General features: G+C 39.0%; 1 long non-coding RNA gene across 5 annotated transcripts in view; it reads left to right on the top strand.

Moving 5' to 3' along the window:
* LOC111941764 (uncharacterized) overlaps window positions 1-25,393 on the top strand; it is a 55,426-nt gene that overhangs the window by 21,270 nt on the left and 8,763 nt on the right. Inside the window, exons 3-7 of one of the 5 annotated variants that reach the window (XR_015280101.1) lie at window positions 6,949-7,042; window positions 7,142-7,329; window positions 10,767-10,832; window positions 11,421-11,491; window positions 13,075-13,350. This is a non-coding gene — a long non-coding RNA (uncharacterized LOC111941764). Of the gene's footprint in view, window positions 1-6,948; window positions 7,043-7,122; window positions 7,330-10,766; window positions 10,837-11,420; window positions 11,492-13,074; window positions 13,351-25,393 lie in introns of all 5 variants that reach the window. The other 4 variants (XR_015280100.1, XR_015280104.1, XR_015280102.1 and 1 more) reach the window with 4 other exon arrangements.

Below are 25,393 nucleotides of genomic sequence, written 5' to 3'. Positions count from 1 at the left end.
TGGCCAGATTTAACTAAGCTGATCCCTGGCTCCTCAGACAATCTCTCTCTACTACCCCCAGGCTACCTGTCCTTGCTTCTACTCTCTGTGTCCTTCCATTTTGTCTTTGAGATTTTCCAGGATCTTCTTATTCATCTATCTATGCCTCCCAGAGTTTTTGCCTGGCTTTCTGTTTTCAGGATGCATTACTCTTGAGCTTGGAGGAGGTGGTCCTTGAATATCAACTGGCTTTCTTAGTCCCCTCTTCTCTCCAGGAGAAGAGAATTATTCCATGGTAGTCTACCAAGGAGATCACTGAAGAGGTCAACATCTGCTTTCTTGAGCTCAAGGTTAGTGAGCTTGCTGTGTGTCCTCCTTGCTTCCCTAAGGATCTTAAACTCCATGGGTAAATGGTCACTTCAGCCAAGGCTGCATTTGGGCTTCACATTACCCCCACCAGCCCCTCCTTGGTGGTGAGAACAAGGTCCAGAACAAGGTCTCCTTGTTGGCTTTTCTATCACTTGGACATGGAAATTATCATCACTGCATTCCAGGGACTTTCTGGTTTACTTATACCCTTCTGTATTTTCTCTCCAGCAGATATCTGGGTGTATCATCCTCATGAGGACCAGGGCTTGTGAATGTCTGGCTGCTCTTATATGTCTATAGAGGTTCTCATCTGCTCATTCTTCCTGCATAATTCTCTGTAACTGGAAGCTATATGGAAATTTCTGTTAGGCAAGTTTAGCAGCTGCCTCCAAAGCTGTAAAAGTGAATAGAAAAAAAACCAACCACACCCTCCTCCAACACTGCTTTACGAAGGGAGTTGAGATCTGCAAAGTGAATATCTGAGGTAACAGAGTCCTTCAGGACTGCAGATAAAACCTGTGGTAGCACTTTGGGATTGCAGTTATTATCTCCACGATATTATTTATGGACAGTCCTAGACATTTTTGGGAGGTAGGTATAAGTCTCTGGTATGGACCAGCTGTTGCATAAACAGATGTTTTGAATTGTGTTTCTTGTTTGGTATATTATGAATACAGCATATGAAGATTTTGTGTGTAATGTAATAGTTGATGTGAGGTAGGCTTAGGAAAGCAATGAATGTGAGAAAAGATTAAATCATTCCTTGCTTACACACAGTCTAGAGAGGTGGGAATAGATTTACATTTAAACTGTAGCTTAAATGTCAGGTGTGGGAGTAGGTTTTGCAGAACTTTCTCCTGGTGTATTAAGTATTGAGATTTTAAGTTAATGACAAAAAGGAATTATGGCTTCATCGTGGGATACAAAAATATGTTAGGTTTAAAATACAGGTGGATATTGCTTTTGGCACTTGAGCTGAATTTATGTAAAGATCAATTTATTCTGAAGAGCTGCGCTCTTGTGGGATGCTAGTTGTGTCTTGAATACTTTGTTTCTCCGAAATACATTTATTTTATCTGCTCTGTCTCAATAAGCTTTTTCCAGTAAGTAATTGTGTATATATATATTTGTATTTTCAAGTTAATCTTAACAACAGAAAAGCTTAGTCCTTCACTGTTTACCTAATCAGTCTGAGAGCTGATAATGAGTCAAGTACGAAACTTCATTTTTGTTTCATAAAATGTAGATTGTTCCAGAAAAATACTCCAAGTGTGGCTTCTAAATTTAGTAGTTTTTTCTGTAATAAAACACATGCTACAGCTTCAGAGAGATACCCAGGTCAAGATGTCTGGGAAGCCTTCTACCTACTTAGACACTATATGGTGAATGTTCATGCGTTGAGTAATTTTATGCACATATAAAATAGGATTGCATCGGTGTGTGAAATGCTTAAGACAGTGAAGAACCTCTTAAACTAAGATGGCTTAAGAGAATTATGCATACAGAATAACTTGAAATGGGTGTCACTTATAATTCATGAAGGGTCACTCAGAAATATACTATCATTGAGAAACAGAAAAATAGAGAAAAAATAATGCTAGATCTGTCTGTTGCCTGCTGGAAAAACCTGTGTTCTTTTTTTCCCTGTCTCATATCAACATGAACTGCCTTTAATTCCTCAGGTCTGCATGACCCTAGAAACATCTCTGCATCTTACCTAACATTGTCAAGAAATTATTTTCTGAGCTTCTTAATATTCCTTTCAGTTGTAGGACCAAGAGCTCTCTTTTCATGTTTTAAGAACAATTCAGAGATACAGAAGTTCATCCTGTCTCTTGCCATGCTGACCATGAGCCCTTACCAAATACTCTTTTCAGTTTTTTAGCCCTGCACTGAATTAGGCATAAAACTATGAGGAAGTTCTCAAGTAGAATCTAATTACTAGTAAGTAAAAGTTGACCATAATTTTGGACCTGCAGAAACATTGAAAAATGCGCACCTGATATTTTTTAAATTTTTGGGACTAATTATTTTTGTAATCTTGCATTATTCTGTAATAGGATTTTGCTTTTCAAAGGGAAAGGGCTTAGCTTTTAGAGAGAAGAATGTGTGAGAAGCCCTGACTGGATAGGGCAACCTTTTAGATTGGATAGGGCAACCTTTTAGATACACTTTCAATATATTTCAGTATATTTTCAGTAATAAAAGTGACTTTGTAACCATAAGGAAAGCAGATAATCAGGATCCATTGTGCAGTGTGAAAGAAAATATTCATTCACATGTGAAAATAACTTTGAGCTATTCAGCTGTATAAAAAGAATGTATTGTCATATTTGTTTACCATGTCACCTTAAGGCTAGACTTAGAAAAAGGCAGAGAAGTTCTGGTCTAACAGAATCTCTGCTGCTTTTGGACTTCCAGCCTGACACTGTTTTGTTTAAGAGACTGGTAATGCAGGAGCTATCCTGCCACTCCCTTTCTCCTCCACTCCCTACCTTTTTGACTGTCACCTGGTTTGAGCATGTGTGAGTCCTATCCTTTATAGAGGAAAGAAGTGTAGAACAGTGTAAAATGCAGAGTCACCGAGGTTGGAAGGCACCTCTGGAGATTGCCCATGACAATCCTCCAGCATGAGGAAAAGGTCAACTGAGGCAAGTTGCCCCAGCCATCTCTAGCTGAATCTGGGATATCGTCAAGGATGGAGATTCCACATCATCTCTGGGCAACCTCTGACAGCATTTGATCACCCCTATAATAACAAAGGGGGGGTTTGTTGCACCTACAGGGAATTTCCTGTGTTTCGGATTGTTCTCATTGCTTCTCATCCTGTTACAGGACACTGCATAGAAGATTTTGGATTTATCATCTTTACATCCTTCTATCAACTATTTTTACAAATGCACAAGATCTTTCTGAGCTTCATCTTCACCATGCTATAGAAGACCCAGCTCCTTCAGCCTCACCTTCTGTGAAAGATAGTCCAGTCTTTTGAGGTTTCTGTGGTCCTGCAGTGGACTGTCTCTAGTATTTCCACGTCTCTTATACTTGAGTGCCCAGATCTGCACCCAGAACTATAGAAGTATCTTACCAGTTCTTGAAAAAAGGAGGGACTATTTTCTTGACCTGCTAGCAAAGTTTTTTCCTAGTGCAGCCCAGGAAATTGCTGCCTGTCTTTGCCATAAAGATGCATTGCATTGCTCATTTTCAGCTTGTCCTCTAGGACTAAGATTCTTCTCACAAAGCTACTTACCAGCTCACTAGCTGCCCCCAGCAGATACTGTGCCTGCAGTTATTTCTGTTCAGGGACAGGACTTTAAATTTCCCTTTGCTGCATTTCATGAGGTTTCTGTTTACCCTTTACTCCAGCTTGTAAAGTTCCTCTGGATGGCAGCACATATCAGGTATGTTAATTGTTTCTTGTAGTTTTCCATCACCTAAAAACTCTCTGAGAGCTCATTCAGAGAGTTGATCATCATTCTTTAATGATGATTTTAAGCATGCTGGTCCCTGTATCAATGCCTGGAGTACACTGTGGGCAGCTGGCCTTCAGCTGCTTTTGTGACACCACAGCTCTCTGAGCCTGTCAGTTCTGTCAGTTTTCAGTCCACTTTGTTTGCCACTTACTTAGTCTGTACTTCATCAGTTTATCTGGGAAGGTGTGATGTGAGACAGTGTGAATTGCTTAAAGTTAAGATAAAGCAACCTTTCTCATTCTCCTGTTTCTCCATGTATCAGACTGCTTATTTCATCATAGACGGCTATAAGATTGTTCAAGAATGATTCACCTTCATAAATCTGTGCTGACTGCTCCAAATAACCTTCTTGTCCTTTATATATTTGAATTGTTTAGTCCATCGTCTTCCCAGGAGAAACTGCGAAGCTGATAATCATGTAGTTCTCCAGATCCTCCTTCTTCCTCTTGTAAATAGGATTGATAATAGCTTGCTTTCTTTCAGTGCTTAGGAGCACCCTCTCTTGTTGCTGTGATGACTGGGGTAGTGGCATTGTCCAGTTCCCTCCACACCACTTGGTGCACCCTGTCAGTTCCCATGGACTTGTGTATGTCTAAGTTGTTGAAATGTTCCCTGTCCTAATCATCCTCTACAGGCCGTAAGTTTTCTTGTGCTGCACTTTACTTCTGATGTCCTCACAACCTTCAGACTACCGAATTTCCACAAGGCAGTAAACCAGCTCATTCCAGCGCTAGGAAAATTTTGTCTGGGGTGCTTCACTGGGCATGGTATGAGGGCTGTCTGCATATCTCGCCATGAAACTAGGAATATCTGTGCTGCTTCTCCATAGTGTAAGAGCCTTAAAAACCATAATTTGTCTTAAACACTGTAAAGACCACTGAAGAGCTTTGCCCACTATGGCAAACTGCATTAAGAATCTGTGACCACCAGAACTCAACACTGCCCAAATATGCCTTCTAGTTTCTGGGAACCTGATACAAGATAAAGGCAGTACTATTGTCCAGTTGTGTCAGGTTTAAGAAGAAGTAAACACAACTGGAGAAAAAGAATGTATCCACAAGGAAAGCCAGCTCAGCAGCTGTGCTGAAAGTCATCTCTGGCTGGGCCTGGCAGGAGGAGACTGTAGCCCACTGACCCATTTGCTGAGGCCAGGTTTGCACACTAGAATTTGGGGATTTTTTTAAGTCCTCCACTATGAGGGAAATGCAACTGTACTGGATTTGCCTCTGGGACAGAAAATCAAATTTTTTGTTGCTGTTGTTTGTAGGTGGAAAAAAGGTACTTAGGAAAGCAGTGGAAAATCATCTTGGAGGTGTGCCTAGGAGATTTGCATATTAAGAAAAAGTATTTTATAGGATCTCAATTTTTACAAAAATTCTTCCCAGTGGCATCCTTTATATGACTTACTGTGCTCTCTGTTTCCCTGAAGAAAATCAGTATTTTCACCACAGGTGAGAAATCTGGCACTGAGTTGACCACCCAGAGATTGCAAGGAGTCTGCACTGGCAAAGGGACCACCCAAATACTGACATTCCACTGTGCTCAAATGAGCAGTAAGAAATGTCTGTGGCATGCACTCAGAAATCCATGCTGGGAATATGAATCTTTCTGGAGAAAGAGAAGGAGGAGAGCTTGTAGTTTGTAGAAGACATCTGATAAAAATATGTGACTATTGACAAACATACGGAATGCAATGTATTTTAATCCTGTACACATGAATGAATGAATGAATGAATGAATGAATGAATGAATGAATGAATGAATGAAATGGAAGCCAGGACAGCACACAAAGATTGTACACTCAAGAGCTGCCAGTTCCTCTGTTTCTAAAAGCACAATGAGAATATGACAGAATGAGTTATTTGCAGAAGAATCATAAGGGAAAGCAGAGACTGCTGCTGTGGTAGCACTGGCACAGACCAAAAGGGCCTCCTTCCTGCTAAAAGTGCTGCTCACTGGTTTAGTGTTCAGTTCATTTGATTCATTCAAGAATTCACTTTTCTCTGTTCAAACCCCATACCTCTTCTTTACGTGTTTCCACCTCTAGTTATTCTGATGTGGATTGTCTTCCCATGGAATTTATTGTGTTCAGCTGTGTGTGCAACAGAGGACTGAGACTTAAAATTTTAAGCCAGACCGCTGTGGATGGATGAGCATAATGAAATTTGTCACCAAAATTTTATCCTGGCTGCTAAGGAGTAGTAGGTGTCTTCTAAGCTTCTATGTAAATTTAGACATTTCATTTACTCCCAGCAACATGAGACTACTTAATAGCATAGTTCATCTTTGTCTCTATATCCTTTGTCTCTGTGTTATTATATTATCTTATGTTACTTTACAAGTTTACTGTAAGTTTACTTTATTCCTGCTGTTAAAGATTTTGAAATGCTCATGTCTGAAATATTTTAACTGAAAGATGAATTGGTCTTAAAACCCTTACTGAAAAAAAATGCTACCTGGGACTTAGAAGTAACTGATATGCAGGTCATGGACAACTATTTCCATGTATATTGGCATCCTACTAAGTGCAGTGACTGTTTTTGGTGTGTTTTTGGGGATTTGGGCTTTAAATATTTCCCACAGAAAAGTCTTGTGGTGTTTAGTGGGGAACACCAGTGCAGTGCCCAAGTGGTACAGAATTTCTGCAAGGTATTTATGGGAGAAATGTGTGGTATTTTTGCAGTTTTGATTATGACTTGTCCATATCACATATGCTATGACAAACAATATGGAGGTAAGTAATTTTTACAGATTTATGAAAGTTCACTTTATTTTTCCCTGCATTAAGAATATTCTTAAGATAGTTTATTCTATGAGGTGTTCTGAATTGTCCTGTCTTGAGGCATCATGGCTGCTTTTAGGTCTTCCTTTTCCTCAAGAACATATGCTGATGGCAATCAGCACAGAGCATATATATCTGTGTTTACAGCCTGTAACACCTGTATAAGTCTAAGTGTTTCTAGGCTGCAGCAGTGGTGGACTGTCTGGACTTAGAAGAGTTTTGAGTGTCTGGGAGTGCATTTGGGAATGTGCTTCCAGAGCTCTCTTCTGGATTTGCATCTCTGAATTTCTCTCCTGTTTGCTATCAAATACAGTTACATTTTTTTGTGCTCTGTTGGACTTACAGGCACATGCTCAAATGTTTGTGGTCTCATTGGATTTCCTCCTTCCTATACGTCAAGATGAGAAGTTGAGTGTCTCTGAAAACTTACGTAACACAGGTGAGAAATAGGCATAGCTTTGTATTTGACTGGTCTGTTTTACAATGGGATCTGTCCTTAGTTGTCATGCAGTTAGCCAGTGTACTGTTTTGTCTCCAGCACTGACCTAAACAGAAGAATGGAAACCTTTACATTCACTGGTGAAAGACAGTTTGTTCCCTTGATCATTAATACTGAACAGATACCATGTACTCTGTGAGAATGCCTATGAAAGTCAGGCAGAATACCTTTTGGAATCTGATGAAAATGTAGATACTGGACTGCAACCCTGCATCTCTCAGCCAAATGTGAGTACAGTATGCAGGAGAACAAGTTGGAGTGTTTGGTTTTGGTTTGCAGAGCCTGTTTTTCTCTCCAGTATCAGCCTTCTTTGAGACATTAGATTAGGAATTAGCTAATGCACAGTGAAAGTGGTGTTGTAGTTAGGGCCTGGTGCTGCGGAAGAATTCGGGATGTAACAGAAAGTTAGCAGTCCCCCTCTCTACCAAGATAGTAAGTTCTCTTGCAATTAGCCAATAGCACCCAGGTGTGACGTATGTAGATGAGAGTAACACAGTGACCCCAGGCTATAAAATGCTATGTTTCCCTGCAATAAATCGCCATTTTCACCATCCATCACATTGATGAAGTGAGATATGGACTGCGTGGCTGGGATAGCCACCTGTGCTGAAGCGGGTCAGGGTGCTTATCTTGCTTTAAAACCAACAAAGTGGCCCTAGTTCTGTTTTTTCTGTAGTAATGTCAGTCCATTACTTTAAATATCTCTTTCCTCTCTCATTCCTGCTCCCCCCCCCCCCCCCACCTCTTTTAAATCAGTTGAGGTTTACTTGCATATTCTCTGTTTCCATTTTTTATACTTTATCTTTACAGCTTCCTGATTTTCTTTCATGGATTCTTTCTGTCAGTGTTATAATTTACGTATCTTGTAATATTTTGACAGATGCTATTTTGGAGAGATCCAGATTTATCTAAACAGAACTGGAATTTAACCTCTTGGCATCATAATTTCACTTGTTGTGTTTGAATTGCAGAAAATGTTTGAAGTCTCCAATTGAATTATGACCTTATTTCCAAAGCAGCCTATGTGTTTATCCTAAGAGACAGATCAAAAAGTCAGAGGTTGACTTTTTAAATTTACTATTTTTGTGGTTTAAGGCGGTATGGTGCATGCAGACAGGTAGGAAAGATATTTGACAATACTGAATTATTAGAAATGAAATAACAAGTTGCAGTTTCCTTCATATCTCTTACATTTTGGTTGAATTTCTGTCTTTTGAACGCTAGTAGATAATAGCATTGTCATGAGATTGTTGACACAGACCATTTTTATATGTTTTGCAGTAAGCAAGTACAGATTTATGGATATTTTGTCTTTGGCATATCCTGAGGTTCTTATTAATTTATTAAATTGAAATTATTTGAAGCCACCAAAAACTATCAAGATATAGCCATTCTATTAAGAGAACTAATGTTCAGAAGCATGTGGCAATGTCAAATGAACAAGTACAGCTTCTGTAACTTTGTCTTTTTTTCAGGAATCCTGTGATTTGGGTCTAAGTGGTATTGATAGGTCATTAGACTGTATGGCCTTACCTATATACAATTTGTGAATATAGTTCAGAAACATGGTACAGAACATACAGAACAGCATGATAAATAGTGCAGAGGAAGCAGACTTTTCTACTCACCTATGTACCATGTACTAGTTCTATTTTTTCTCATAGATAGTATGAGAAATAGAACTGGATAACAATTTCATCTCAATTTATATTGCCATTTCTGGTAAAATATTATTGCAATTTTGTGCCTCTTTCCAGTCAGCATGCTGAGAACTCTGACAAGTGTGATGCTATTTTTAATAATCCTAAGATTTACTTCTGATTTTTTCCCTCAACTGAAACGTTTCATGTGATTCCTTTTGCTATTTTCCCTGAACAAAATACAAAATCATGGTGGGGCTGGGGTTGGAAGTGAGTTCATCTGGAACCTCAGGAGTTCATCTGGTTCAGCTTCCCTGTTCCAATGCTGCTCAAGTCTCAAGGATGGAGACTCCACACATCTCTGGGCAATCTTTGCCAGTGCTCTGTCACCTTCCCAGTAAAAAAGCATTTCCCACTGCTCCAGTCTTTCAGTTTGGGCCTATTGCCTCTGGTTCTGTCACAGGGAACCACGAAAGAGGCAATGCCTTGTTAGTGCCCTCAGGAGTATGTGCAATATCGAGATTTCTGTGAGCTTTTTCTTCTACAGCTTGAACAATCTCAGGTCTCTCAGTCTTCGTTCAAAGGAGACATATTCCAGTTCCTTCATCATCTTAGTGACTGTTTACTGCACTCTCTCCGGGAGCTCCGTGTCCCTCTTGTGCTAATAATCCCACAGCTGGGCACAGGGTTCCAAGTGTGGCTTCACTGGTGCTGAATGGAGGGGCACGATTACCTGCCCCACAGCCTGCTGGCAACTCTTCTCTTCATGCAGCCCAGGATTCCATTAGCCTTCTTTGCCAGAGGGCACAATGTTGGCCTGTGTTCCAGTGGGGCTGCGGTGATGTAATGTTACAAACTGGGTCATTTCAGATAGGCTGCTTTTAGATAAACATGTCCATAGGAAGAAGTAATTTGAGTATAAATTTGATTATAAATTTTAGTCTGCATTTTTTTAAAGCATATATAGCAGCCTTATTGACAAGCTGAAGTACTGAATGGTTGACATCCTTTGTTCTTGAAATCACCCAGACTTCTACTGGAGTCCTCTGGTCCCTTGACAGCAAGCTGAGAATTTACCACTGCAGCAATTAAAGTGGCTATATGAATATACTAAAAACTCCCATTTTGCTTTAAGCAGAGATGAATCTCAGGTCTGTGAAGGGTTAGATTAAACCCAAATGGGGTTCAAATTCCTTTCTGGGCTCTAGGGCATGTTGTGTTTTGGTCAGATGAGGAAATGTTTGAACACCTGTTGGGTTAGTACAATGCTCATTCTTCAGAAACCACTGGCCTATGGAACTGCACAATACTTATTCTGTAGGATCATGTTAAAAATTAACCAAGAAGAAGAATGGGAGAGTAATCAGCCCAGTTACTGGTAACAGTGTGAATGAATAATGAAACAAAACTGTATAACTTTGTGGTCAACCACTGAAATCTACACACACTATCTGATACTTTCCTACGTTGCATATTCTGTATGATAAGTGGCAGATTCCTTATGGCAGTTGTATGCTAATGTGAATTAGTAATGGGAGCATTTTCCATTTCTGTGACTAGTAGCAGATACTTTGGCTCCTATGGAGATTCCTGGGAGGAGAGGGCTCTGAAGTCCTCCAATAGACCTGAAGGTTGTTCTGCTTTCCGACTGAACAAAATCATAATTTCAAAATTTATTTCTAGCTCTTCAACACAACTTCATAACAGAAATCAATATTTTTGCATATTGAAGATCCATTTCTTCTTTGGGGCTGTGTTTTACATCACCCATGACTGATATGAATTTTTGAAATTTTGTCCTGCTATACAGGTAGTGGAAAATACTTCACATTTGATTAAATAAAAGAGACAAGTATATATAGTTTCCATGAGCTTTGAAAATTGAATCTACTATATAAAGAGTGAGAGACATACGGTGATCTTTTTCTTTCACTTGTGCAAAGACTTTACCTCCAAATTACATTTAATTAAAATAAAAAAGGACACTGGAATATTTTTTAAACTTGCACATATATTTTTTACAGAGGTCCACAGACTTGAAATTTGGAAACGTAACCAGCTGAACAGTATATTCCTATGAAGAGTTACATGTAGGTATGCACACTACAGGCATGAAGTTTTCTATCTTCAGGACTGTGTTCGTGTATTAAATCCTTTAATATATGTATTTACATAGGTACATCAGTTTATAAATGTGTATATGTACATTCACATGTATATGCACATATGTATATGTAACACTTATTTACTTTTCTTGAACTGCAAAGACAGCAAGCTCTAGAGCCATAAAGAACAAATTACGCTTACATCGGTGTCTTACCACACACACACCACAGGAGGCACAAGAGAATGTTCCTTCATACACCTTCTGAGTAAACCTCCATTTGCTAATGCATATCTAACAAAAATTCCGAAATTCATGGACCCTTATTAGAGCTCCCTTTGCTTGATATTGCTTCCATTTCTGTTGGAAGCTGAGATCCTTGTTGCTACCAGATTTTTTTTAAGAATGAGCATGCTGAGGGATCAGTGCTGCTTTGTGAAAAAAGCCTAGCTGAGTACTGGCTTTTATCTCTGAAACTCAGATGGCTCAGCAGGTAGTTGACTGCCCCTTCTGCTTGCTTTAACTTTTAAGTGTGTCTTATCTCCCAAAATGATTTGTATTTTCTTTGCAACAGTTTCTTTACTGAATCCATGAGAGAACAAAATCTTGGATGGATATGGAAAATGAGAGCATCTTTTCCTCAGGGTAATGTACAATTGCAACTTTGTGAAACATTGTTCCATCTATTCCAAAACAATATTTTCCAATAAAAACATCCAGTGAACTATCTGAAGCCTACCTTGGTTTTGTTTTTTTTTTTTAGGCTTTTTTTTTTTTCCCCTAGGAACAAACTCCTTTGTTGTGTATAAAGGTATAAAGATTTCAAATGTGCATGAGGATCACAAAGTGCAGCACAGCACTGTTTGAGTATAGTGCCTTGTTCCTGAAAGCATATAATGTATTGCATGTAAAACCTTGTTCCTATTCATGTGTTACCATGGCACTGTGCCCAAGCTAATGGCTCTTGCAGCTTGTGTAATAAAATGTGCTGCAGCAGCTATCCTGTATCAGCTCCTGAAGCCAGTGTGGTTTTCACTCACTGTTGTCTAAGCTTGGTGTGATGTAGACATGACTTACATGACTGTCTTGGTTTTGGAGGCTTCTAGCTAGAACTGCTTTTCTACATATTGAGGAGAAAATAGTAATTTGAGGTAATATAAGGTCTGTAACCCTACTTTTAGTTTGTTTTCTTTTTTAATTCTGCTCATCTATCATGATATTTTAGTAAGACCACAGTATATTGCAGTCTTCTTTTACTAGGCCTTTGTTTTGCCTTAAACACAGAATTTTTTTTGCATTTAAACACAGAATGTACTCCAAAGCACATCAGATTCATACAGCTGAGATCATAGACTCAAATGAGGCAAAATCTGTATATTTTTAATTTCATTAGAAACCCAAATCCACATCATAACTTTGAAGGATGAAATTTCATGAACCAATCCTAAAAACCACAGAACATCTACCTGAGTTCATGATAAACTGTTTAATGAATTTCTGGAATATTGCAATGTGTAACATCAATGTTTTCTGATACTCAGTGAGTAAGCATTCCTAATATTTTTGTTCTAGCACCTTGCCTCCTGTCAGGAGGTTCAGTCATGTATGTCAAATACTAACAAGGCTGGCAATTCTGTAAGCATCAGTATTACTGCAAGAAGAATGAAAAAACTCACAGCAGAACAACTCTGAGTGTTGTGCTCAGACTTTTACTTACACATTGTGGAGCCAACAAAATCTGCATTTAACACAAAATTCTCCAATATTTCTGCCTGCTTCAAGTGGTTTATGTTACTTTCTCTTCAGGAAAGCCATTGAAAGAGAATGTATTACTTCAGATATACTGCTATGGTCTTATTAAAGCAAATATTGGATATTGGGAGATTTGTACTAAATCAATGGAGTTGTTTTTGGGTTTTTTTTTCTTTGTAGAACTTTGCCAATCCTGTTGCAATCCTGTTGACTACAAGTATCTCCAAAGAGCAAATGGCTGTGTGTGCCTTTTACTCTGTTAATACCAGTAGCTGTCGTTTTCCTTGCCTGTGAGAGCTGAAATGCGAAATCAAGTTGTTATTTTAGCAAGATTTTCTTAATGTGCACTTTCCTTGCTTGACAAACTTGCTGCTGATAAGCAAGCAGACAGCACAGTAGGATGAGATTATGAGTGTTGTATAATGCACTTGTTCTCTTTCTCTCCATTTTCCATTTTTTCCCCCCTCATTCTCCAGGAACCGTGCTCCTAGGCACTCTTGGAAAGCTTTCAGTCCAGAAATATAAACATGTCTGAAATTTTCCCCAGTCTGAGATTTCTTATATGTTTTTTGTGGCAAATCAGAAAGGATACCCAAACTAATTTCTGTGGAGGATGTCATTGGAGAAGGGAAGGCAGAGTCACTCTGAAGATCCCAGACACATGAACATCAGGATATAAAAGAGCTAAAGCCATTAATCCTTTGTGTGACTGCTATGGATACTTAAAACTGCACAAAAGACAGAGAACAATGGTAATCATTCAAATACATGTTTACTACCTCTTTACTGTGCCTCTTTTGTACTTTGATGGGCTTTTACATAATGCTTCTCATCTGTTCAATGTTATCAGTTGCTAGTAAAAGCTATCTACTTAACACATGGTAATGTAGATTGCATGAAAATAAAGGACCTGTAAGGTCTGTTGGATGTTGTGGTTGTAATGGGCTTCAAGGTTTAAGGGATGCAGAAAATCTTTGGATTTGCAGCTTTAACATCTACATTCATGCAGATCTGTTAGGTCATCCCAAAGGGCTAGCTCAGTAGAATGCATCTTACGTATACCCATACCCTGAATGGTATTCATTTACACCCTATGGCACATTGCACATTAATAGATAAATAGATAGTATCTATCCCCGAGGAATTCGGCAAAATATGTCTAATACTTGTTTCAACCCAAACCACCTGCTTTTGGCCTATCTGTGAGGGCCAGGCTGATTTATGCTACGAATTTACCAGAACTTTGTAGCAAGAGTGGGGAGATGTGGAAACCTACCCCAGCACTCCCACCTTTTCAAGAGGCAAAACACATATAAACACAATATACCCTAACTTGTGCCAGAAAAATATTTTGCTCTTAATATGCATGACAGAATTAAATTTTATTTTCCCATTTGTGGGGGCTGTGAGCAAAGATACTCTAGAGTCTTGCCATCATGTAGAAATGGTCAGAAAAGAGTGTCTTCTGTCTTAGTATGTAGTCCAGTTTGGGCCCTAAAGTAATCATCTGAAGGCCATCTGTCCAGGCAGCTGTTCTTCCTAGTGGTACAGAGCAACCCCAATGGGCAAAGGAGTGCTTTTAACATCATGAGTCAGCCCTCAGTTTTTGTTTGTATAGAGCTGAAGTAATGTGAGATCTGGCTTCTTAAAATATTTAAATATAGGTGCAGTAACTGCTGGTGTGGTCTTTTCTCATACATAAGGCTGTGAGCTCTCAATAAGAGTTTTGTCTGACCCTGTTTTCTATATAGTAAATAGTTGAGTATGCCTTCTCATTAAGCCACTGTTGCATTTACCATTGGACTTTGTAAACTCACAGTTTTATATCAGTTAAGTATATTGTTGGTTCTCTGTTATGAGTGAAGTGCATAATTCCCTCTGTGACAAAGCCCATCCTAGATATAGTGAGCAATTACCATGTGCATTCAGAACATCTTGATCCAGGAGAGAACATGACTCGAATTATTCTGAAGATAAAGGGAACTTTTGTCTCCTTCCTACAGACATATTTGTTACAGCAGTCTCACTTGACTGCTATGTGAGCACTTTGAAGATGTCCCTGGACAAGGATGGGGGACTTCTGCTTCAGCCACAAATTAAATTAGGAAATCTGGCTCTGTTCCTGGCATATGGTGGTGTTTATGAAATGGATGACAGAGATTCTGTATGCAATGGCAGTGCCAAGCCTGTGCCTCCTTTCATCCCTCTCTGCCTGCTTTCATCTAGAGGGTGCAGTGCAAGCCAGCCCTTGGCCCCAAGAAGCCATCTCACAGGAGAGCAGCTGCCTGCATGCTCAGTAGTATTGGCTGGGACCACTGAAAGGACAGTGTGCCATAGGTGTGAATTTCATGTGTTTGTTCATGAGGTGGATAGGGTGGTCTGAGGAGCACTGAAGGTATGATGCTGACATCCCATGGACCTATTATCCTTACTTTTGAACAGTGAAGGAAGAGCTTTGTGAGACTAGGGCAGTGGGGATGGCTCTGTGTGCTCACAGATGTACTGCCTGCTCTAGTTGTGAAATAGCCCTGTGCAGGGTCTATCAGGCAATATGCCATCCTTTGTCCTTGATGCTCCTTGTCAAAACATGTAACTTGGTGAAGTTAGAATTCATATGTCAAGGTTTTTCCATGCTGTCTTGTTTGTTCTCACTGTTCAGTAATAAGCTGAAGTGTTGTAGTGGCCCATATGCACCTCAGTGGTTCTCAGAGCAACCTGGTGCTAGACACCATGTGAGTTTCAGTGTCATGACCATGTGAGAGAGGATTTTTGCCTTAAGAGGCCCCAGTGACTGCTTACAGTGCAGTCGTTGCATGACATAGACAGCCATATGGGTCCCAGTGCTAGATAAGGGTCATTTGAGCTCTTACCAGGTCTATTTAGCTGTTGGAAAACTATTTTGGGGTCACCATGTAGTGTAGCAGAGAGAGTAGGCAAGTTTGGGTTCATCTCAGCAGTTCATCCAGTGCAGTTTCTTGAGCATTTATTCCACTGGTAAAAACATAGAAATGGGCTAAGAATCTATCTCTAAATGAATAAATGTGAATTCAAAATGCATTTTGGAGGCAGTGCATCTTTGAACTACTACTGGTTCATGAGGAAACATGTCACCTCCAGCTGTCAGTGAGTGCCCTGTTAGTTCAGGATTGTGTTTGCCTGGTTTGCCTCTGCCCTCTTACTGGGTGAACTGGTGATCCCATCACCTTGTCTCCTGTCACAGTCCTCAAATGAACAGTGGCACTGCTCAGCTGTCAGCTCATCGTAGAGCAGCTGCAGGCAGAGAGAGGGAAAGGCAATATGCCTGCCAATCTTTTTTCTTTTTTTCCCTCAGATTTACATCTAGTTTGGGGTACATTTTTATTTTGGTAGTTGGGAAATCTAATTAGATATCCTGGAGTCCAAATTAAATGGCTTTTTTGGTTATAAGATATTTTGAGAATAATCATCTGTGAAGACTTGGGACCCAAGTTCCGTTTGCATGTGCAATTTTTATGACTGTGTGAATAAGTTCTGTAATTGCTTGTAGGAATTCAGAGTGTTTGCCCAAATGGAAGAAATTACAAATACTTCCTAGCATTCAGTTTTTAAATGTCTGATTTTAGAAATAGGGAAAAAGCTGACAGAAAATACTATATTTGAATAGAAATGCAGTAACAGAAATTGCATTCTGTTCACATAAACTGTCATTTTTGGCGATTTGTGTTATCAGTTGGTGGAAAGTTAAAATTTTGCAGTGATTTTAACACCTGGTTAACCACCACAGAATGTCCTTGGTAATGAGTAAGTACCATGGTGTGGAATATATGCTAATTGTGTTCCAATTAAACAGCATTCACTGCAATTACATCTCATTAGGTAAATAATTTCTGAGGGAGATATACTAATTAAGTGGTTTTACTCATTATGTATTTCATGATTAAGATGCATTTACTAAATTTACAGCTGTGCAACTAAAGCCATTTAGAACTAAACATGCCAATATTTACAAAACACACGGAAATTGCTTATGATCTCTTTTCTTTGTTGCTAATTATGAAGGGTGTATAAGGTTTCCTTGGAGTTCTTGTAATGAACAAAATGTTCTCCAAGTGTTTGGAGACCCTCTGGAACATAAATGATTTTATAAACTTAAAATTCCATAATTACTCAGTTGTCTGAGCTACCTGCTGCTGTCCAGCAGCTGATTTGTTTATTTAAAATAATAGTAAGCTGTCTGTTTTAACATTATTTTGTCATTATTTTGTCGGGTTGAACCTGGGCTGGTCACCAGGTGCTCACCAAAGCCATTCTATCCCTCTGTTCCTTGGATGGACAAGGTAGAGAAAATATGACCAAAGGCTTGTGGATTGAGATAAACATCACTCACTGATTACCATCAGGAGCAAAACAGCCTGAACTTGGAGAATTTGTTTATTTTATTTCCAGTCAAATTAGAGGATAGTAAGAGGTACAATCCAAAACTTAAAACACCTTTCCCTCACCCTTTCCTTCTTCCCAGGTTCATCTTCATTCATGATTTTCCATCTTCATTCATGATTTTCTCTACCTTGACACAAGGGGACAGGCAATGGGGGTTGTAGTTAGTTCATCACACATAGTCTCTCCGCTCTTCCCTCCTCAGGGGAAGGATTCCTCATACTCTTCCCTTGCTCCAGTGTGGGATCCCTTCCACAGGAGACAGTCCTCCACAGACTTCTCAGTGTGAGTCTTTCCCACAGGCTGCAGTTCTTCACAAATTGCTCCAGCATCAATTCCTTACACAGCGTGAATCCCTTCCTTCCAGAACAGGCTGCTCTGAAGAGGGTCCCCCACAGGATCACAAATTCTGCCATCAAACCTTTTCCCCTCTCCACAGGTCCTGCCAAGAGCCTGCTCCAGCACAGGTTTCCCACAGGGTCACAGTCTCCTTCAGGTGCATTTGCCTTCTCCAGAGTGGGGTCCTCCGTGGGACCTCCTCTGCTCCACTGTGGAACCACACAGGCTGCAGGGGCACAGCTGCTTCACCATGGTCTGCACCAGGGGAAACATCTGCTCCAGCACCTCCTGCCCCTCTTTCTCACTGACCTTGGTGTTTGCAGGGCTCTTGCTGTTGTGTGTACTCACTCCTCCATTCTCTGGCTGTGTCTTCTGCCACACAGGTTTTTTTCCCCCTTCTTAAGTACATTATTCCAGAGGCATTGCCACCATCATTGATGGGTTTGACCTTGGCCAATGATGGATCTGTCTTGGACACAGGGGGACCTTCTAGAAGCTTCTCATAGAAATTTTTAGCCCCCCCTGCTACAAAAAGTTTGCCACAAAAACCCAATTCACTGTATAAAGCTCTTTAATACACAAATGCAATCAGCTGGGACACTTAGGCTCAGAAAAGGTTTTTTTTATATCTTACGACAACTTACTTAGTTTTTGCATTATGAGCGCTTTGTTCCTTCCTGAGTTGAGCCCATTTTGTTAATTTTTTGATTGCACTTTCCTTGAAGCTCACAAAGTATTAATAGTCTGTGAGTAGCTAAGAGAACTTTATTAAATGTTAGCTTTTATATACAGCTTTACTTCCAGCAAATTAGCCTTCCATACCACATACATGTGCCTATCAGAACGAAGATATTTTGATGGTTATCATTTGTGCCTGGGTAAACACAGCATCAATTTAAGTAACTCCTGTTAGAAGCCAAGAGGGGTAGAAAATTAACAACTGAACAGAGACTCTTGACCTTTCTGGATGACAGACAGGATTGTGATGGATCATGTATTTGGAATCAAGAGATGAAGTTCAATTCCCGTTCATCGTGGCAGTTTGTCAGACTCCTGCAGAGTTTTCTGACCCATGTCATTTTTCATGGCTCTCACACTGTTTTGGTAGATGAATTCAATTTAAATGACCATTTTTTTTGCTGATTTCTCCTATTGCATTTCAAAATTATTTGTTTTAAGATTAAATAGTAGATCTGCAGATTTTTTTAATAAATTAAATGTTGCTGCTGAAGATGAATAGATCACACAGACACAGGTCGAGGTGTGGTGAAAGGAAGAGCAGAGTTTATTTTTCCTCCCAGGATTTATAGGTTTCTGACCATGGCCAGGGATTGGGTGGTCAGGATAACACTTTCCCACCCACTGGCCATGAGAGATGTCCATCACAAGACGTGTAACAGAAAGAATGTACACATATTTATGTTTACAGTTACTGTCCTGGGAAAGTCCTTAGAAAACTATGTTAGCAAGCTCAGAAGCTGAGTTTTCAGGGCAACAATTAAATGACTTTCTTTCACTGGTTCTCTGTCCTGTGGGCTCTATTTCACCTGTTCTTTCCTCAGTGAGATCTCTGTACCCTGGGAAACACTCAGAAGCTCAGAGGCCAGAAGGCTTGTTCTGTTCTGCTTTTGTTCCTCTCATGAAAACATAAAGCTATCACTATCCAGCCTCCTCTTCCCATTGTAGCCTAGCATTTCTTTTCCTGTTAGCAGACAAGCAATTCAATTATTCTCTTTTTTGCCTTCACTCCAGTTTCACACAGAATAATCTGGCCAGGTGTTTGTATAACTAACATTTCTGTGTAGTCTTGAGGGGTATCTGAGTTGTTTCTCAAGGCATTGAAGCTGAAACTATATAAGCTTTCTGAAAGGCACATGTAGTTTTGGAAAGATTGTCCTTTAAGAGGTATTCTTCTGTGTTTGCCCAAGTCTTCATGAATGGTCCTGACTTTGACCTCTGGAAGGAAACTGGAAAGTCAAAGCAGACACTTTTGAATCCTGGGCTTCTTCCTGAAGGTGCCTCTGAAAGCTTCATTATCTGTGTACAAACAGTACCACTGGGTGCAAATTCAGGAGAAATGCAATCATCTTTTAGTTTGATGTTTCTCACTCTGACACTTCAGACTTCCTAGGGAGGTTTCTCCTCAAGTTACTGAATTTTCAATCAGACTTCTGAAACACACATGGACATGTGCTGGACATGACATATGCCTTACTATTAGGAGATTGAGAGGGTGAATAGCTCCTGCTTGTGCTGTCCAGATCAGAGGGCACAGTCAGGCTCGAGCACCTCCTGTGCCAGTGCGCCCAGTGCACCCAGATTTGGTGTTCCTTCACTGTTAGAATTCACTCTACTCCTTCCCCCACTCTTTTATGATAAATGGATGGTGAAAATGTTTTGTTTCTAATAAGGGGTTTATCTTATCTGAGTAGAAAATGACCATAAAGTCACATCTGCCTGTATTAATTTATATAACTAGGTGACACAGAGAGAAACAAAGACTAGATATATCATAAATTAGCAAATTGACTTGGGCATAGTTTTGTAACTTTGTTTTCTTTTCATACCTTTCTCAATAACTTGGAAATTAAATTCTGAAACAATTTTAATAGTTTTAAAGGGGGTCTCAACAATTCTCAAGTTCTTTTTTTTCCTTTCACCTCAGAAGTTTGCTTCTTTAAACGGTTTGCAATGAGAAAGGCCGGATTACATTTTAATGTAGTCTCTATGCATGTGCAAGAAAATAGGAACAGCAAAGCAAATCAAAATTAATCCATGTGTGTAGGCAGGTGGAGAAGGCATTTTGTGAGTTCACTTGGTAAGCCATTGACTTTCTAAGGCATCTTGATATAATCCTACCAAAATTTCTGTTGCAACTTGGTGTAGCAAGAGGAAATGGCATTCTTAGTATTTCAGGCATACTGCTATATAAGTTGGAAGGAGCTACTATGGCTTAAGCATAAACTGACTAAATAAAAATTAGGGCCAGTCAAACTGTGCAAAGAACTGCAGGGTAATTTCCATCCTTGTTTTTGTCTGGGAGGAAGGTGTTTAATGTGCAGTCATAAGTTTTTATTTCTCCTCTTATTTCTTTTTATTGCCTTTTAAATTTGTTTGCCTCCACAAGCAAATTTGTATTTAGGTGTTTGTTAGTGATAAAGCCCAATGAACCAATTCATTTAATTGAGCTTAAAATTTAGATTTGCAAATATTCTCTAACCTTTTCAATTCTTCGCCATTAGGAATTACATTTACAGTTCTGTTGTGTCAGAGAGAATGGTCTTTGGAATGATGTGAAAAAATGGTAGCTGAAAAAGACCTGAACCTCTTTCCATAGCTGTTGGAGAGTTGGGAAATATGTCCAGAAATTTCTATATTCAGACTGTCAGCATATGACATTGTAAAGCCAAAACCAAATATTTAATTCTTTATGCTTTGTAAACAAAAGAATTTCAATGTATTTTTCTTTATGCAAAGACCACAAACTACCCAAGGATGTAAGTCAAGCTGAGTTTTGAAATGCAGCTGCAAATTAGGTACTAAATTAACCAATGACTACATTGACGCAATGATTTATTGCCACCATATAACTGTGCAATAACAGTCATGGTCACAGTTCATAGATGCCTCCTTGGCTATTTTGTTGCCTGGGTGGCTTTTGTCATGTTCATCAGAAGCTTATCAGGCCCTTATGCAATAAAGAGAAGTCCTTTGAACCTCAGCCCAAGGAACTCTCAGATAGCAACTCCATGATGGGTCTGGTCTTAGATTTTTTTCCAGCATTTGGATTTTTCTTCCATTTACAGTTCAGCTATTCCAATCATCATTTCTTTCAGTCAGCAGCATACAGATCCCTGATGTCAGAATTCCTTACTGATGATCCTGTCACATCAAAGAACAGTTTGCCACAAATTTAATCTAATTCCAACTCTTGTTAGACTTTTCATATACTTCATCTTTTTAGAGTTTCCTATAGATTAATCCGTATTGCCTCGCTGAGGAATATATCCCTTTTCAGTTATGGCCCTGTTCTGTTCAAAGATTTTAGTCAGGATTGAGGCCACCAGTGAAAAATGCTTGATGGTATGTGAGCTTCTCCTGAGCTGCTATTTATGGTGCCAGATATTCTGGGTTTGATTTCCTAGAAATGACTCATTCAGCATCCCGTGTTTCTGCAATGTTGAAAATTAGAGTTATTTTATCTGTGAGGTTCTTTTCTCACCTGTGTGTTTGAGATACTGTAGTAACAAGCCCACAAATGCATGATAGAGTCATTTATTTGTCCTGTGCTTCTGCAGGCTAGCTGTCAAGGAAAGGTTAAAGAATTAATAGCCCTGAGAGTAAAACTGGGCTGAACATCATGTGCTTGAGCTAATTTTTTCATTTGACCTGAACAGTAACCATCTAAATTTTTGTCATTATTGTCACAAGTCTATCTTCTTGGATACAAATTAAAGTGTTTAAGGTTCTTGCCATGGCATTCTCAAGACACCTAAGGCTATGTGAAGGCTGCTTTGAAATGCTTCTCAATAACTTTGCTGTTTTCTGTCTCAGGTGATTTTTCAACTCAGGTGATATAACATCAAATGTGTAGATGAGCTGACAGACAGATGCCATAAAGTCTTATTTGTGCATCTTCTCAACCTTGGCTGAGTTGATTAACCTTTCTTAGACATTTCCTCCAGTTTTGTAGTGGACATAGCAGTACTGAAGAGATTTGCAGATGATCCACAAAAGTTGAGGATTTACTTCCTGCTGTATTGTGGTTATTTTTCCCTTTGCTAGTCTTTCAACTTTCAGACAGTATATTTTTCTTTAAGTGTATCAGAAAGTTTTTACTGGCCTACTTAGTGAAGTATAAAAGTCTGACTTGGAATGCTAGCTCCAAGGAATTACTTTTACTATCAACTTCCTTCTTTACTTTACAATTTTAATTAATTCCAACAATAAGAATTTAGACATGTTCTCTTCTTGGATTAATTTAATTCTTCATAACCTGAAACTATGGCTTTATCAGCTGTAGAAGAAATTGTTCTAAATCTGAGACAGACTAAAAGCAGAGAATGTTTTTTTTTTAATAAGGTCTTCAGGATATGTTGCTGTAATCACATATGGATACTTAAAAACATAATTAATGAGGCTACAGCTTTTCCTCCTCCTACACCTACACTTAACCTTAACTATAAAATGAAGACCTCTGGGCTTTCTTTTAATTTTTCCATTTTCCCTTTTTTTTTCCAAGTTAGTAACACACACTTCAAGTGATATTTAAAAGACAGCAGTGTGGTTCTTTTCTTAGCTAACAATAGTACTGAAATATTGCATTTTAAAATAGAAGTATTCTAAACTGGGAACTTGAGAGGTAAGCCTCCTTCCTAATTTTAGTTGAATTGAAGGATTCACATCTCTGGTTGCATAGTCACTTTTACACTATGTTTCTACTTCTGCCTAAACTCAGAGAGATGGCTTTTTCCAGTTATGACTCTAAGCTAATACCTTACAAGGACAGCATGTCTGTAAGGTTTCACTGCTCAGGAGTATGTGCATTTTTTTAGATTTATGAGGCTTCAACCAACATCAGGGTCCCCTTGTGATAGAAAACACACAGTGAGAGTCTTGGGCTTCAGGAATTTGTAGTGAACAAACAAGGCAGACTCTGTCTTGAACCAGGCAGTGTGCCAAGGAGGAGGGCAGCTCAAGGGCTTGCTGGAGCTCAGACAGGGATTGAGCTGAGCTGGGCAGAACAGAGCTCGGATTTTCACAGTGCTAAACCACAAGTTTAACTACAAAACTTCAAAGTACCATTGTAAAATTTTGATTCTGCTGAAGCCAAACACAGATCCTGATGTTGATTAGGCTTTAAACCTAGGCCTGAATACTAGGCAAGATAAAACCTAGTGGTATGTGTGAGACCTGATTCCTCTTAATATCCATTAAAATATCTCTGTGTTGGCTCAGATGGTTTAGTGAGGCAAATGAAAACACAACATTGCAGATTTTTGAGACTTTTCAAATATCTTCTCATCTTGTCCTATGTCCTGTGTGCTTTTTGCTAGTTATAATGCAGAAATACTAATGCTTGCAAGAGAAATATTACATTTTCTGCAATTAGAACAGATAATTCTGATTTCATTTTCTTGTAAACTAAGGCCAAAGATAGAAACACAGAAGGAGCTCCATGAGTAATTTAAAAGTCAGCTGAGGACAGCTAAGTTGTTAAATGAAATGGTCCAAAGAAATGTGTAGTTAGGTACCTCTGTGATGAGTAGCTGAAAAAATCGACAAGTGAAGCATAATCTATTAGAGAGTTTTAATACTAGGGTTGTTGAATTGTTCACAAAGTATTCTCAATGGACAACTTGATGACATAGAGGAAACTGATTCTTAATATTCATATTTAGTTCTTGGCTTACAGTTTAAATTCAAAGGTACCAGCATGTGTTTACTTCTGATGAGTACATTTTGGTGTTTGTTTTTAAGGTAGGGTAAGTTTGATGAAGATATTGATAAGCAACAGATTACAGAACATACACAGAGATAATGGAAATAGCCCATGGATATGGGATTCCTGGGTTAAACTCTCTATTCACAAGTGTGCTGTTCTCCTTTAGATGAAGTGTATCCATGCAGCCCACATTACAGATCTCAGTTGCACAGCAGGGTTGAGATGAAATCTGAAGAACTATGCTGTGTCAAAATGTAACATTTCTCCATGCTGGCTTACTTGCAGTCTTAGCTGCTTAAGGCAGGAATATGTCAGATCGTGGATGTCTCTGTCACCCAGCAGAAGGTTCTCAGTGTCTCCTGCTGGCTCTTGTTTCCTTATCTGCTTTTAGTTAATTCTATAGCCAGACATTCTGGCTATATTTTCGGAGTTGCAGGTACTCACAGCAGCAAACTTTCAAGCAGGAAAGGTCACTTAGTTGTTTATGCTTCATGTAGCTGTGGACATTTCCTCCACTGTTTAGATTAGCAAGGAAACTTCTTTTCCTCTTCCATGCTGCACAATGGGGAACATGCTTTATGAAGACTCAAGGTGAGTGTCTTGCAGAGGTATGCAGAGGTGAGAAGATTCTGTTGTACAGATACTAAATCAAAATCTCCAAGGGGACTCCCAAATTCTGTAGGGTCCAGAGTAAAATTCTGTTTCCTCTGCCTTCCTTAACAAGCACTTTTTGGATGATTTATCTGACAACTGTGGTCAGATAATAGTAGTTTTAGAAGCAGTAACAAATAATAATTAGAAGCAGTGCTAATGGAAATAAATAGAATAACAATCATATTAGTTACAGTAAAAGTCACAATTAGGGCTGTTACATGGAGAGAAAATGCTAATCACTTTTCTATGCCTTGAAGCTACAACAGAACCCATGTAACTTTTAATGTTCATAAGACCTACAGTATTATAAAAACACATTATATGAATAGAGAAGAAATGAAGTGTTTAGGATCTACTACCTCTACCTCTAAGATTACCCAGATACAAACCTTCTGACCTCTTAATGAGTGACACTTAGTTGTATTGAAACCACCTAGAGTGAGTGGGGGTAGCTCCTGTCCTGACTAATAAGTATTTATAGAAGCTGTAACTTAGCTGCAGAACTAGAGGAAAAAAAAGATGTATTAAAGGAGATAGAAAAATAATGTGTTAGGAATTCATCACAAAACACCTATAGTTTGTTTGCTTTTACACTGGCTAGAATGAAAAATATGCTGTGAATTGAATGAGATAACTCAAAATGCAACCCTTACTTCCTCCAGCCTGGGAGGAATTTTTCAGTCTCATTGACCCAACTCCAAGGCTCTTTATGTAATTGCTTCCCCAGTCTGAATATAGAAAATGAAATTAAATGCTTACTTTAAAGTAAGCACTGAAAATAAATAACTTTTCTAAAAGATGTAAAATTATTTTTTAAAAAAAATATAAGAATATATTAGTGTAACTTTTTAAAGTATAGTTTTCTTCCTCCAGAAAAAAACACCCCAATTGTTTCTTTGTCATCTTGTGAATACTTTGGGTTTGTATGATCTTCATAAGTT

The sequence above is a fragment of the Cyanistes caeruleus genome, chromosome Z (genome assembly GCF_971803275.1).
Source record: "Cyanistes caeruleus chromosome Z, bCyaCae1.hap1.1, whole genome shotgun sequence".
Taxonomy (NCBI): Eukaryota; Metazoa; Chordata; class Aves; order Passeriformes; family Paridae; genus Cyanistes; species Cyanistes caeruleus.
The sequence above is the reverse complement of the archived record's forward strand: the minus strand, read 5'-3'. Positions and strand labels throughout refer to the sequence as shown.